Here is a 6,586-nt window from a genome sequence, read left to right on the forward strand (position 1 = left end):
GCTACACCGCCACCGGAAGAAGCTGACATCTTAAAAATCTCACTACTATGGTTGCCAAGAGGGCAAATTAAACTACAGCTAAAGAAAAAATGTCGCAAAAGTACACAGAAGTAGAATAAAACAGAAGAGAGATACACAAATACTCACCAAAACACGCCAAACACAGCTGAAATGTTTTTTGGGGCACAATAAGGTGACGGACCAGCTAAGGAAGTGACAAGCTAACAGATAACAGCTAATAGCAAACATCTATTAAATGAATCATGCGGTTTAAAAAAACACATTGTCTTGTATCTTTTTCTCCAGCACTACATTGTTGAATCCCCCTCTCCTTTTAAGCATGTGTCCAATTCGCATGTTTAGCTTTCCAACACATCCACAGCTGTTGCTTCACTTTATTGTGTCCCCAAAAACACTTCCAATTGGTTTTATGTGATTTCTCTGCTTCCTTTACATTTTCTTCAACTTCCACTGTGTGGTTTTTTTTTTTTTTCTTTTGGCTGGTGTTTTCTTAAGTTGCAGTCCATTTGACGGTAGAAAAGTGATGAGTTCAAAGTTTTAAAAAGTAAAAGAAATATCTATAAATATATTCAGTTTTTATATATAAAACATGAATGTAGTAGTTGTAGTACTAGGTGTACCATAGCACCAATAATGGCTGTCTCTTTTGGGGATTCAGTCAGTTGTGTGTTGTCTTTAGTGATAGCTGTTTCCTAGAAGGAATTCAGCTGAGTAAGTCCAAATTTTGTGGTTAAGATTAAGGACAGATCAGTGCCAGAAAAATAATAGCTAGCCTGCAAGCTTACTCCTTTGCTTCTCAATGTTTTGGTTGCAGCAGACAGCTAATTTTAGAAGGGGGAAAAAGCCTATCATAGTTTATTGGCTCAGACCCAAGCCAAATTACCGAGTGCAGAACACAGCAGTCACAGCAACTGCTCAAACACCTAAAATGAAGTGAATATTGGCCAGACATGATCTCTGTTATGTCCTACTCTGTGTTTTGCATCCTGCCTCAGTGCTGCAGCTTGCATTTAATTGATGTTATAAGCGACACCTGCAAGGACAAGACAAAATATAAAATGCGTGTTCATCTTCATGTGAGCGCCAGGTGCGTCTGCCACCTGCCAGCTGGGGTGAACAGTGGGAGGTCTGTTGTGATGCGCTCATCACACCCTCATCAGAGAGGTACGAGGCTGGCTCCTCCTTCAGCCCCACAATCTGTATGTAAACTGCAGGAGCACACATACCAAAGTCCAGAGTCCTACATTAATGTTGAACAGAGCTTTTTTTTTTCTTTGCATCAGCACAACAAATTCATTGTGTGTGTGTGTGTGTGTGTGTGTGTGTGTGTGTGTGTGTGTGTGTGTGTGTGTGTGTGTGTGTGCCTCCGCAGTCTATTGACAATAGTTTTCCTTTAGAGATAAGAGAGCCCTGTGTGTGTGCATGTGTGGACTATAACAAGTGTGAACTCAGAGCACTGACCACACTCCTAAAATATTGGATTTATGTGCCAAAAAAGTTGAGCACCTTTCATTAAGAGGCTGTGAGCTATCAAATGTAATTTAGTCAGCATCCTAATGAAGTTTGCTCTCGGCATACAAGCCCTTCCTCGGTTTAAAATATGAAGGGAAAAGAACACCCTGAACTTCATCATGTCAATAAAGACAAAAATCTCTGAGAGGAAAAACTGAAAGAAGCCAGGTTCATCTGAGTCCACTACTCCCCTGATGGTGGTTAGATCAAAGAAAATGCTGATAATGGTTACACCGCAGTTAATAACACTGCCGGCCCAAGAATGTTGGCTGGGCCGGCTACTCCCGACCTCACACATATAATTGTGCACACACAAACGTGTGCACAAACACACACGCGCGCACTGAGTCCTCATTCCTCAATAGCAGTGACACATTCCGAGCTTTCTTCCTCTCTTCCCACAAAACCAAACACTGCTCTCTCCTTCTTTCTAATTGTAGACTTTTGATTTATTTGATGTGCAAAGGGAAACTGGCTTTCCTAGCTGCGCTCCCATCGGAAAACGTGTATGCTCACACACTCGACCTCTCTCACAAACACATATACAGTAGAATCAGTGACTCCAGGCATCTTCCTTTGTAATTACAACACATGCAAACTTCCGCTCCCATTCGGGCGTGACTTATCTCCCTCTGGAGACCTCTATACTCTCAGGAGGACCTCTGCGATGGCCTCATTTACTCCCTGCTTCTCTTGCTTCTTCCCTTCCTCAGTTTAACAAGACCTGATGCAGACCCTGCCAGGATCACTTCTGTAAGATAGTGTTAAGAAAACAAGTTGCATGTTAACCGATAAGACTGTGAAGATATCCAGGCTTTTCATTCAACCTCAGCTTAAGCAGTTAAAAGAGGTATAGGTCTATCTGAGTCAGAGGAAGAGAAAGTAAATCAGTGTCCCTAACTTCATACCTTTCATGCTTGTGTCTTTTGGTTCTTTTGTCAGAATTGTGATTACTTCAAAACAAGTTACTTCAAAACTTTTGAGATGGGTCCTGTTTCAGCATTTTCCAACTGAGTGACCATGCAAGCTATGGTCCACCTCCAGTTTATCAGCACCATCAGTCAGCCACCCTCTCTCCCTTTGAAGGAGTTACCACGATCTGGTTTCAGAGTCCTTCAGAAGCTGCTTACACCTCCAAAGACTTTTCCTTTGCTGTAGCCCAGACGGTGAGAGTCTGACAAAGCATTTTAGCAAAGGGGAAGTATAAAGGTAAGAAGATGGGTGTAGGAAAGAAGGATCCTCTGCAACCATCTTCTTTCTGAGTTTTCTCTCTTGGCTGGGATCAGTACACACTCAGCTTTAACACCATTCTGAGTTCACTGCTGTCAGTGTTGTGTTAGCATGTCTAACAGTTGTTTCTGCTGTTCGCACTTTACCATCAGGTTCATATCCTTTCATAACAAAATGGCCTTGAATAATCAGACCCCATCTTATCTCAAGGCCCTCAGAATACCATATCACCCCAATAGAGCACTTTGCTCCCAGACTGCTGGTTCCTGGGGTATTTAAAATCATCCAGCCTTCAGCTTTCAGGATCCTTTTCGGTGGAACCAGCTTCCAGGATTCGGGAGACAGACAGACACCCTCTCTTCTTTTTTGATAAAGTTTATAGTTAGAGCTGGACAAAGTGACCCTGAACCTTCCCTGAGTTAGACTGCAATAGGTCTAGGCTTCCCATAATGCACTGAGTCATAGGCAAGTTAGACCCTTTTGGGGATGCTTAAGCATCCCATAAATTTCATCACAGTACCCCTAAAAATAACAGTATTAAATAACAGTATTAATAGTAGTTGAAATAATAATGTCTTCAGCAGCATGGCATGTCATTAATCGCCTAAATGAGACTTGTGTTGCTGTGGCAGAGAGAAGATAAAGGGGCAATTTCATGACACAAATCAGATTTAAAACAAACTTCAAATGAAACATAGCAAACATGCAAACTGTTCTGATAATGCAGAGACGTCGCTGTGGCTTGCAAAGTGTCTGCTTATTTTTATTTGTTCTCTAAAAAGCATCAAAAACATTAGCTAATGTGGCTTAAATCACTAGAGATTATCAGCTACTTTTAGCTTTCTGAGCTAGTAGTCTGCTGGTATAGTTGCCGGCAAAAGAGTTGCTTTTTATTTCAGTTTGTTAAAGATTTCTATTTCTATTCTGGTCGAATTGGGCTTCAGTGTTTATTAACAGTACAGCTCCAGGTGACAGGAAGTCAGAAGGGTGTTACCTGTCAAGAGTCCAGCAGCAGTCTGTATTAATTATTAATTTATTGCTATTAATTGATATGGATCAGTTTATGCCTTATATTAGCTTGTAAAGTCTGTTTTACTATTACATCTCACTTTTGGGTGACTTGGTGTTAAACTTATATCAAAAATGCACTGAATGCATTGAAAGTGTTGAATCTCCATACTAAAGGGAGGGTTTGCATTAATTAATAAACTTTAATGTAAAAGCAGCTCTCTTATAAGTTTGCTTCCATTCAAGGTGTACGGAGTGGCAGTGGGATTTTCCACTTTCTTTATTGAATAATGGTACTTTAAGTGCTTAATGATTTGGTGGGCTGCCTCCATGCATTTAAGAGACTGAAAATTGCTATGCATGTTTTTACTTTCTCCTCACAACTTGTTTTGTTTATTTTGAAAAATTCTGGCCAACATAATTGAGCCTTCGACTTCCAGACTGATGACCAGAAACTGCTGTATTATATTGGAATCTGTGATTATTATTCTTAGACGCTGCAATAGGTCAATCAACTATTTAAGTTGCTTTGAAGGTAACATTCTACAGAAATGTAAACAAAAGCTGACTAAATTTGAAAGTAACAGAGCTGTAGCTATGCTACTTTCAAAAGGGATGGCTGTAGCTCAGGAGGTAGAACAGGCCATCTGATCGGAAGGTTAGTGGTTCAATTCCTGGCTCCTCCAGTTCATCAATATTAATTGTAAGGGAAATAATATTCATCTCTGGCTCTCTTCCACAGTATGTCTTTTGTCCTCCCATCACCCCCAACTAGACCCAGCAGATGACTGCCCCTACCTGAGCCTGGTTCTGCCAGAGGTTTATTCCTGTTATAAGGGAGTTTTTCCTTCCTACTGTCACCAAGTGCTTGCTCAAAAAGGGTCTTTTGATTGTTGTGGTTTTCTGTCTATTATTGTGGGCTCTTTACCTTACAATATAAAGGACCTTCAGGGATCTGTTCAGGTCACTGAAATGAGTTGAATAAAAATAAAAGTGATGTTCATATATCAAAGATTTTTATGAGAAATGTGATGATGAATATTTTAAAAAACTCCTAAAACAATTTGTAAAAACAGATAATATCAGAAGGAAAGAGAAAAAAAGAAGGCCCATGATGTTTACGCACTGCATTGCCTCTCCCGTGTTGCTAATAAATAAATCATTACCTGTCTGAGGTAAGCAGTGTGTGCATGAGAGAAAGGTTTCTGAGGGACTGTCACCCAGGGGTGAAACCAGAGCACAGAACGCTTGAAGCGCAAGGCGACCACTGCCACCTCAACCGCCCTTCTCCTGAATCACCCCTTGCTGCCCTAATCCAGTGTTTACATTCAACGCTGGGCAGTAATGATAGCCATGAGACCATGGACCACACCACGTCCTTATACACCCTCCTTTCTTCAACCACCCCCACCACCTTCCACCGCTAACCCAAAGCTGTTTTCACAGGAGCCAAATACCTTAAATACATAATTAGCAGGGTCATTTGTGCAAAGGGGGCCCCAGTGAGGGCATGAGCGTGTCCATGTAAGTTTGCGGGGGGACAGAGGGAGGGTAAGGAGTGTAGGAGGGGGAGGATATGAAGACGTGAGAGAGTGGCGCACAACAAAGGCGGGCATTCATGGCCATGGCCCTGGACAAACTTTGGCTGTCGCCATCTTCAAAGCCCACCTCTGCCTTTCCTCAAAACCCAGAGGCCACAGGTTGGGGCTCAGAGAAGAAACATAACAGGGCTACGATGAGGGGAAAAGGAAAGGGGAGGATGGAGGAGGGAAGAGAGTAATGAAGCAAAAGTTAAACAATCTGTAATCTGTTAAGGAATAAAGCAAAAGCTAATTCCTGGAGGAGGAGGTTGTGTCTATTAGATTTAGTTGAGGATGCGTTGAATCCAGGGTAGCAAAAACTTTACCAAAAATGGTTCCTGTGAAAGGTGGAATTTATTTACAGTAAAAACAAAAAAGGGAAAGCCGCGAAAGCTTCAAAATTGATCAAAAACAGCATCCTCATATGAGCCCTTAATCCTAAACTCTGACCCTGTGTAGTCGAACGACACTTTGCTCTCTACGAGGGCTGAAATTCCAGTGCAGCATGTTTCACACTGAGACACCTCCTTTGCATTGTTTTAGTACATACACAATCACACACACATTTTGCCAGGCTCGCTCTCTCAAACACTTTCACACACTCACAGACATAAAGCTCATTCATCAGCCCTCTGCTCACCTTATCTACCTCCATGTGTCCCTCTGGTATTACTTATAAAAGCATGTCCCCTTAAGTGTCGCCCCGTCTGCCCGTTCAGGCTGTGGTGCCGATTACCCCCATCCTGAGCCCACCTAAACCCCTCTTTTCATCCTTTTTTTTCCACCCCATCCCATTGCACTCTTACTCCTCAGGGTTTTCCCACTCCTCCTTCTTTTCTCAGCATGACATATTGTTTTCTTTGCCTTGCAAGGCAACTACACTGCACACGCTATTCTAAATCCTTACTTTGGCCCTCCCCTCATTTTTGTGAATAAAGCTGTGCATGTCAGGTTAAAAACAATAAAATCAATCAAACCTCTGCTCCTCCTTTTATCTTTGCCTTATTGACTTTATCCCCTATTCTACGGGGTAGCCAAGCTGCTGTCTCTCTGATCCTGTGTCTCTTTCATGTTGTGCCTTTCTTTATCTCATTCCCCTCCTGAGGTAATAAGCAGGGTATATGGCTGGGAAGTGCAAAGCAGAAGGGCTTTCATGTCCCTTAGCCCGGGGATTAGGGTGAGCTGCTCAGGGGAAAAGTAATAAAGCCCCCCAGAACCTACCGTCTGCTACCGGT

The sequence above is a fragment of the Haplochromis burtoni genome, unplaced genomic scaffold (assembly GCF_018398535.1).
Source record: "Haplochromis burtoni strain Fernald_Lab_line unplaced genomic scaffold, NCSU_Asbu1 Contig_336, whole genome shotgun sequence".
NCBI lineage: Eukaryota > Metazoa > Chordata > Actinopteri > Cichliformes > Cichlidae > Haplochromis > Haplochromis burtoni.